The sequence below is a fragment of the Dipteris shenzhenensis genome, chromosome 14 (assembly GCF_047967505.1).
Source record: "Dipteris shenzhenensis isolate YYH24624 ecotype China chromosome 14, Dip_SZ_1.0, whole genome shotgun sequence".
NCBI classification, from domain to species: Eukaryota; Viridiplantae; Streptophyta; class Polypodiopsida; order Gleicheniales; family Dipteridaceae; genus Dipteris; species Dipteris shenzhenensis.
In genome coordinates, this window is record NC_141609.1 from 51,773,945 (window position 1) to 51,780,791 (window position 6,847).

General features: G+C 41.8%; 1 pseudogene across 1 annotated transcript; it reads right to left on the reverse strand.

Moving 5' to 3' along the window:
- Nucleotides 1-2,919: 2,919 nt before the first annotated feature.
- Nucleotides 2,920-5,573, reverse strand: LOC147894799 (pentatricopeptide repeat-containing protein DOT4, chloroplastic pseudogene; annotated as a pseudogene). The gene is made up of 2 exons (XR_015542151.1): nt 5,405-5,573; nt 2,920-4,713 (listed from the first exon to the last, which is right to left on the reverse strand). The product of XR_015542151.1 is annotated as a pentatricopeptide repeat-containing protein DOT4, chloroplastic pseudogene (transcript).
- Nucleotides 5,574-6,847: the final 1,274 nt, after the last annotated feature.

The following is a 6,847-nucleotide window of genomic DNA, read 5'->3' on the forward strand; positions in this document are numbered from 1 at the left end:
TGATAAACATGTAGATGTAGGTGCTAACTATTGTAAAATTAATATGTTAACTATCGTAAGACAGGTACATGTAGATGCTAACTATCATAAAATCGATATGTTAACTATCATATAATAAGTTCTAACTATCATAAAACTGAATGTGCTGATAAGCATGGATGAATGTCCTCACTAGCATGGATGGCTGTGCTAAGTAGAATGAATGAATGTTCTAACTAGCAAGGATGAATGTTCTAATGTTGATGAACGTGCTTGTGAACCAATATTGACAAATGTGCTAACTAACGTGAACGGATTTGCTAACTACTATGACGAATGTGCTACTACCATGAAAGGATATGCTACCTAGCATGAAATATTTGTAGCATTAGGAGGCTCTACTTGGGAGCTGGTTTGTGACTGGCATATTAGTTTCCTTTTAAAGAGATGTTCTCATTAAGATAATCTTATCCCCCGTACATGTTCGGGGAAAAAAAGGTGTTGAATGGTAATCAAATCGGAAATTTTGAAATTCCTTAGTGGCAAAATAAGTTTAAGATCCAAAATTCTAACCGGTTTGTTTCCTACCCCAACTGGCCAATTTGATTGGCTAAGCTCAGGCTCTCTTTTCCCCAACCCTGCCCCCATAGAGCTTACTGTGTCACAAGGCACAACCACTTCATCGACTTGTGTGCCAACGATGATGACCTGAACGTGCACGCGCTGATTTCATATGTAAGCCCTTCATGCTGGTATCTATCATTTTGGACAAGCTTCACTCCCGTTTTGCGCTTCTTGTTCGTTTCTGCTTTGTCAACTCAAGGACTCGGATAGGGTTTCTCAAATCCAATAAGCAACTCCGCAATTGCTAGTCCACTGCTAGGGACCTCAACGAAAGCCATTTGTTCTTGTTGGGCGTGGAACTTGACCAATTTACCAAGTTCTTAACCGAAATGCTCGAGTCCAACTCCCAAAGTCAAGGTAGGTGGAAACAGCTGCACCCAAGTGATACTGATATAAGTGTGCAGTAGAGAAATGGTAGGTGAAGGATCAACATGAGAGGATTGTAAGTCACTATGTCGCCAACAAATGCAACGATTAATCTATTTAAAATGTTTATTGAAGAGACAACACCTTGCGCGAAGAGTAGCTGCAGCATTGGCTGGCAGATGCACTGGTTCACTATAGGGAAATGAAAGCTATACCATCGTTACGATGAAACTATCAACTTGACCTCGCGTTTGAAGAACGGGCGCCTCATGCAAACAAACTTATTTGGTACGATCTTTAGATTTTGCCAATGCCAGCAAAGCTGCAAACATTTAGATGCAAAGTAGTCGCCTCCCTTTTTTCCAAAATTTTCAAAATGCATTCAAGGATATTCCCAGCAGCAAATTGATGAGAGTATTTATCTGGTCGAGACAGCCAACAATGACTACATCTATCGGTTCGCTAATACTGTTGATTTGATGCATTTGAACTTGTTGCAGATGCCATCTCTTCTATCAAAACGGTATTGGAAGTATCTTTCCAGATTTGGAACAAAAGTGATTCATATAGTCCGTTTCCTATTGTGACTCCTTTGCAGATTAACCAAGACTGGTAGTATCTACTATCTGGATGGTCTCTGCTGTAATGTACTCCTTTACTACATCTGTTGCTCTTCTACCTAATCGTACAAGGAAAGAGAATATTCGTGGGTAGCTATGGATATATATCTTTAGAGGAATATTTGTTGGAGATGTTCGAACATGTACTTAAGTCTGTTAGCGTGCTTATCCTCAAAACCATACCTGTAAGTGTGTGTGTGTGAGAGAGAGAGAGAGAGAGAAGCACAAACAATGCCCATATAAATACAAAAGACAGAGTATACATCAGGTGACTCCTTAAACATATACATCAAATGAGGATAAAATGTCTAAAAGCATTGCATAAGCTAAAACTAAGAGTTGACGTATTAGTGTCTGTGCGTGCACGTGCACAGGGCATGCTAGACTGCATGCAGCTTTACAAAACACAATAAAGGAAAGTTGATGGAAACATGGGTCACAAAAGCTTACTAAATAATCACCTCACTACAGATACGATGGTCTAAGGTGGTAAAATGAGGTCCTACCTGGTGTGCCATCACAAGGAAGAATACATTACCGGACAGATAACTCGTTACAGAAGAAAGATGTGCTAGGAAACCAAAAAGAGTTAAAAAGGTATTGCCATGAGAGCTCTACAATTTCACACTTGCTAGATAAATTTTTATGAGATATCTACATTGAATCAGCTCACATACACGAGCTTGCAAGATTTATATCACATACTATGTTCAAATTCCTGACTTGAAGGGGTCAAGAGAAACTAAAACCACTTTATATTAGCACATATCATTTCTTGTGTTCTGATGCAATTTGTTTCTGGAGCATCTGATTGTAGTTAAACCCATAATGAGAAGTCTCATGAAACATCATTTAGTATGAAAATCTGGCACACCAACATTTATTTGCCTGTGAAATCACAAGGTCCACTTGTTCAAATAATTGCTCATGTCTGGAAAGAAAAACCAATAAAGTATGACAAATGTGGAATGATCATGTGCTGTGCCTACACTAAAACCAGGATCCATAAATAAATTTGCAGCAATAATTTCATGTACAAGCTGAGACCATATATTGTGAATCCCTCCTGAGCTGCTTGCTTTCATTGCAAACACAGTCAGTAGCATGTAGAAAATTGTTGGTGACGGGGTTCCATCCCAACATGTGGGGGGTTAGTTCAGCCACAATCTGTGACCTGCCAACTTCGCATCACAAGTAATCCAAAGCATTCAAAATCCCTCCCCTCAACAGTCATGAAAACTGGAAGCATCCCGTACCACAGCTTTGCTTTACAAGATGCAGTGCTGGGAGGTTTTGTGGCAATTGCTAGACACCCTTCAGGCTTTTCAAATCATTGCTCCTTGTCCACACCTCTTGCCTCCATCAACTTCCTGACCCTTGCTCTTTCCTCCCACCTGCCAGCTTCAGCATATATGTTAGATAGCAGCACGAAAGCCGCAGTGTTGTGTGGTTTAAGCTTAAGAATGCACTTTGCAGCATGTTCTGCTAGCTTAACTTCACCATAATTCCTGCAAGCAGCAAGGAAGGCAGTCCATATCTCCACACCAGGTTCAAATGGTATTTCATCTATGAATTCCATGGCCTCTGCCATACGTCCTGCCCGGGCTAGCAGATCAACCATACAGGCATAGTGCTCCGATGTTGGAAAAATGCCATGATTTCGGCACATGGAATCAAAATGACAACAACCTTCATCCACCAAACCTGCATGACTACATGCCGAGAGGACACCAACATATGTTATGTGGTCCACCTTCATTCCTTTAAAATGCATGTACTCCACAAGCTGAAGAGCCTCCATGGCACTCCCATGCAATGCATATCCTGAAACCATTGCAGTCCACGAAATCAGGTCTTTTTGGGGCATATTCTCAAAAACTTGGCGAGCATGCTCCATGCTCCCACATTTTGCATACATGTCAACAAGAGTGTTCCCCAAAAGCACTCGTAATTTGAACTTACATGTGATAATGTGGTCATGGATTTGTTTGCCCAGTCCAAGTGCAGCCAGGTTGGCACATGCTTTCAGGACACTGACATAAGTAATTTCATCTGGTCTCACACCTTCCTTTTGCATTTCCCAAAAGTGTTCAAAGGCTTCCTCAGAAAACCCATTCTGGGAATATCCTGCAATCATTGCAGTCCAGGAAATAACATCTCGCTTAGCCATTTTGAAGAACACATCACAAGCACTCTCAAAACTTCCACATTTGGAATACATGTTAATAAGAGCATTTTGTATGACAGTGGCTGAATTGGTTCTGCTTCTCATAATATGACAATGGATCTGCTTCCCCTGCTTCAAGGCTTCCAAACTGCTGCAAGCTTTAAGGATGCTTGAAAATGTGACCTGGTCTGCCTCTAGACCTTCCTGCTGCATTTGGAGAAATAATCCTAAGGCCTCATTGCCAAGCCCTTGCTGTGCATATCCTGCAATCATTGAATTCCAAGCGACCACATCCCGTTCAAATGTTTCTTCAAACACTTTGCGTGCATACTCTAGATTCCCACATTTGGCATACATATCTATGAGGGTGCTCCTCAGAAAATTGTCAGAGTCCAACCCACTTTGGATGATGTATGTGTGTACTCGTTTGCCTTGTTCAAGAGTACCGCAAGCCTTGAGGATGCTTAAAAACGTGACCTTATTTGGTTTTGCCCCCTCAGATTCCATTCTCCAAAACAATTTGTATGCCTCCTTATGATTTCCAACTTGAATGTAGCCTCCAATCAGCAGAGTCCAGGTGAATACATTTCGCTCAGGCATCTTTTCAAACAGACAGTGAGCATCAACAACCCTGTCACACTTGACATACAGGTTGACGAGCATGTTTCCTACGAAGACGTCTAGCATATGCCCATTTTTTAATAAGTATGCATGGACCTGCTCTCCCTCCAATAAAGCTCTCGCGTTCAAGCATCCCTGCAACAGAAAGATGCATATGTGTTGTGATACCTGGATGCCATGGTGGTTCAAACGGTCCCACAACCTGATTGCCTCATTCAATCGTCCATTCTTACACAGCCTCTTCAAATGTCCATTAACTCCACCAAAAGCCTTCTCTTCTGAAGGATTGGAAGTGCGATCCATGTGGCTCCCTTCATTCCCAGCAGCCGATCGCATCTGATTCAAGCCTACTTATCTGAGTTATGAACTTTTGTTGGAGGCCCTTTTCAAAATCACAGTTTCACACTACTGAACTATTTGAATGATGAAAAAGGATTGTGGTCCGTTTAGAAGAGCAATAGCGAGAACAAAAAAGGAGGGAAGGGGTCATTTGCAGCAGCACCCCTTTGTTACTTCGTCACGTGTATCATAGCAATGGGTTTCGCTCAAGAAAACAAACCTTTGGATCCATCATCCGTGACAGAATGTGTCAGGTCATCCATGTAACCTATACGATTTAAGTATTGAACGCCGTGATCCAAGCTCCAGTTAGAATATCACTCGATGGTGCATGGCTTTGTACCGTGGCATATAACTGTGATGTTACCGGCGTACAGTTACGATTAGGGGGGGATCTCCACAAAGCTCGACAGTACTAGCTTCAAGCTAACTACTATGAGGGGCCTAGAAAGGACAATTTGTGGACCTAGAAGCTAGGCATGATGGTGTTTCTATCAGTTTCAAATTAATGGTTGAACAGTGCAGAATCTCACCTTCCTGAGCATGTTGTGCAAGCTGCACAAAGGATATAATAACTACTGTCCTAGCCCTTCTTTGAGGATCGCTTGGCCTGCTTAAAAAACATTCAGGACATCCTCGTGGACATTCAGAAAATTTATACTGCAGTTCTTAAAACAGAGAAACATACTTCCAGTATCAACCGCTTTGACCGAAACTGAAGAAGCTCCTTCAAAGGGGCATGACGATCAAGCTTGAACTTCGGAAGGAAGGAAGGCGTCGAGCGATGATGGCAGGGGAGGGCATTGGAAACCATTGCTCCACAACATGTTTTTTAGGAAATTCCTTGGCATAGTTGTTAGCATGATGGCAGGGGAGGGCATTGGAAACCATTGCTCCACAACATGTTTTTTAGGAAATTCCTTGGCATAGTTGTTAGCACTGCCCCTAGCGGGGCAGGCTATAGCATCGAGACGGATTCCATCTAAAGCGGGATAACCATGTCCTAGCGCTCTCTTCATTGGATCCCTTCTTAATTCTTTTCAGCCCCTCTCCTCTCCCTTCTCACCCCTTGCTCGTCTCCCTCTTTCTAGAGATGTGAGCGGAGGGCAGTGCGCCTGGCACCCGACACCCTGTGCCTCTTATTAAGGTACGCTATTTCTAGTAAAGGGCAGTCGAGGGAGTCAAGGGGGTGACACCCAAGATAGTGCTAGGCTTGCTTCAAAAAAATAGAAGTGAAGGGTCTCATGGGAGAATGGGGGATAGAAGGTTCATGGTGGTAAGGAACAAAAAGATGGTATGCTTATGCTAGCACGTAGGTTGAGAAGCATGCATTGGGAAAGTAATGCAGGTGGTCTAATTTGAACCATTGTCCCATGTAGATCTCAGGTGATGCAGTGGAGGCTCGACGTGGTAGGTCATGGATTGTCAAGACTTAGTGTGTAGTTACCGCTTGAGCAATTTTTTACTCAATAAAGTAGAAAGACTATGTTGAAGTCATTGGTAAAAATTGTCATGGTAATGGCTCTTCATTGTTCAAGAAACAAAAATTATGGGCTTTAATTTCTTTCAGGTCTTGTCTCAATACAAGTTTCTCTCCTAGTTAGGAGGAAATGGAATATCAACTGTTGTGACTAAAGATAGATGAGGGAGATTTGGTGTTAACTTAAGAAAGGATTGTGCTAATTTCAACATTAAAGTGGTGTATGCTAAATGCTTCAAGATAAGTGAGAGATAAAAAATGGGGTTTGTTGGGTGATTGGAATGGTGGAGTAAATTTTTAACCGGTCTCATCCACTTAAGGATATAATTTGCTTGGAAGAGATTTAATGTTGTTCAATTGGTGCACTCCCGAGGGCTTTATGGTTTCTCTTAGATTAATCAATTAAAAGGGGTAAACACTGAGGCTAGACAAGTGTGTGTTACCAAAGAGCCAATTCTAGTATATAGCCATCAAATGTCACTTTAAGTTTAATTACTTACAACCACCCCAAAGATTAGATTGTTCAGATGATCTTAACCCTCGCAACCTATAATCCTTTATCTTGACCGATGCTTATGCATGCATCTGTATATTATTTTAAGAATGAACTTAAAACATGGGATTTTATCTTCAACGTGTGCATCTTGGTAT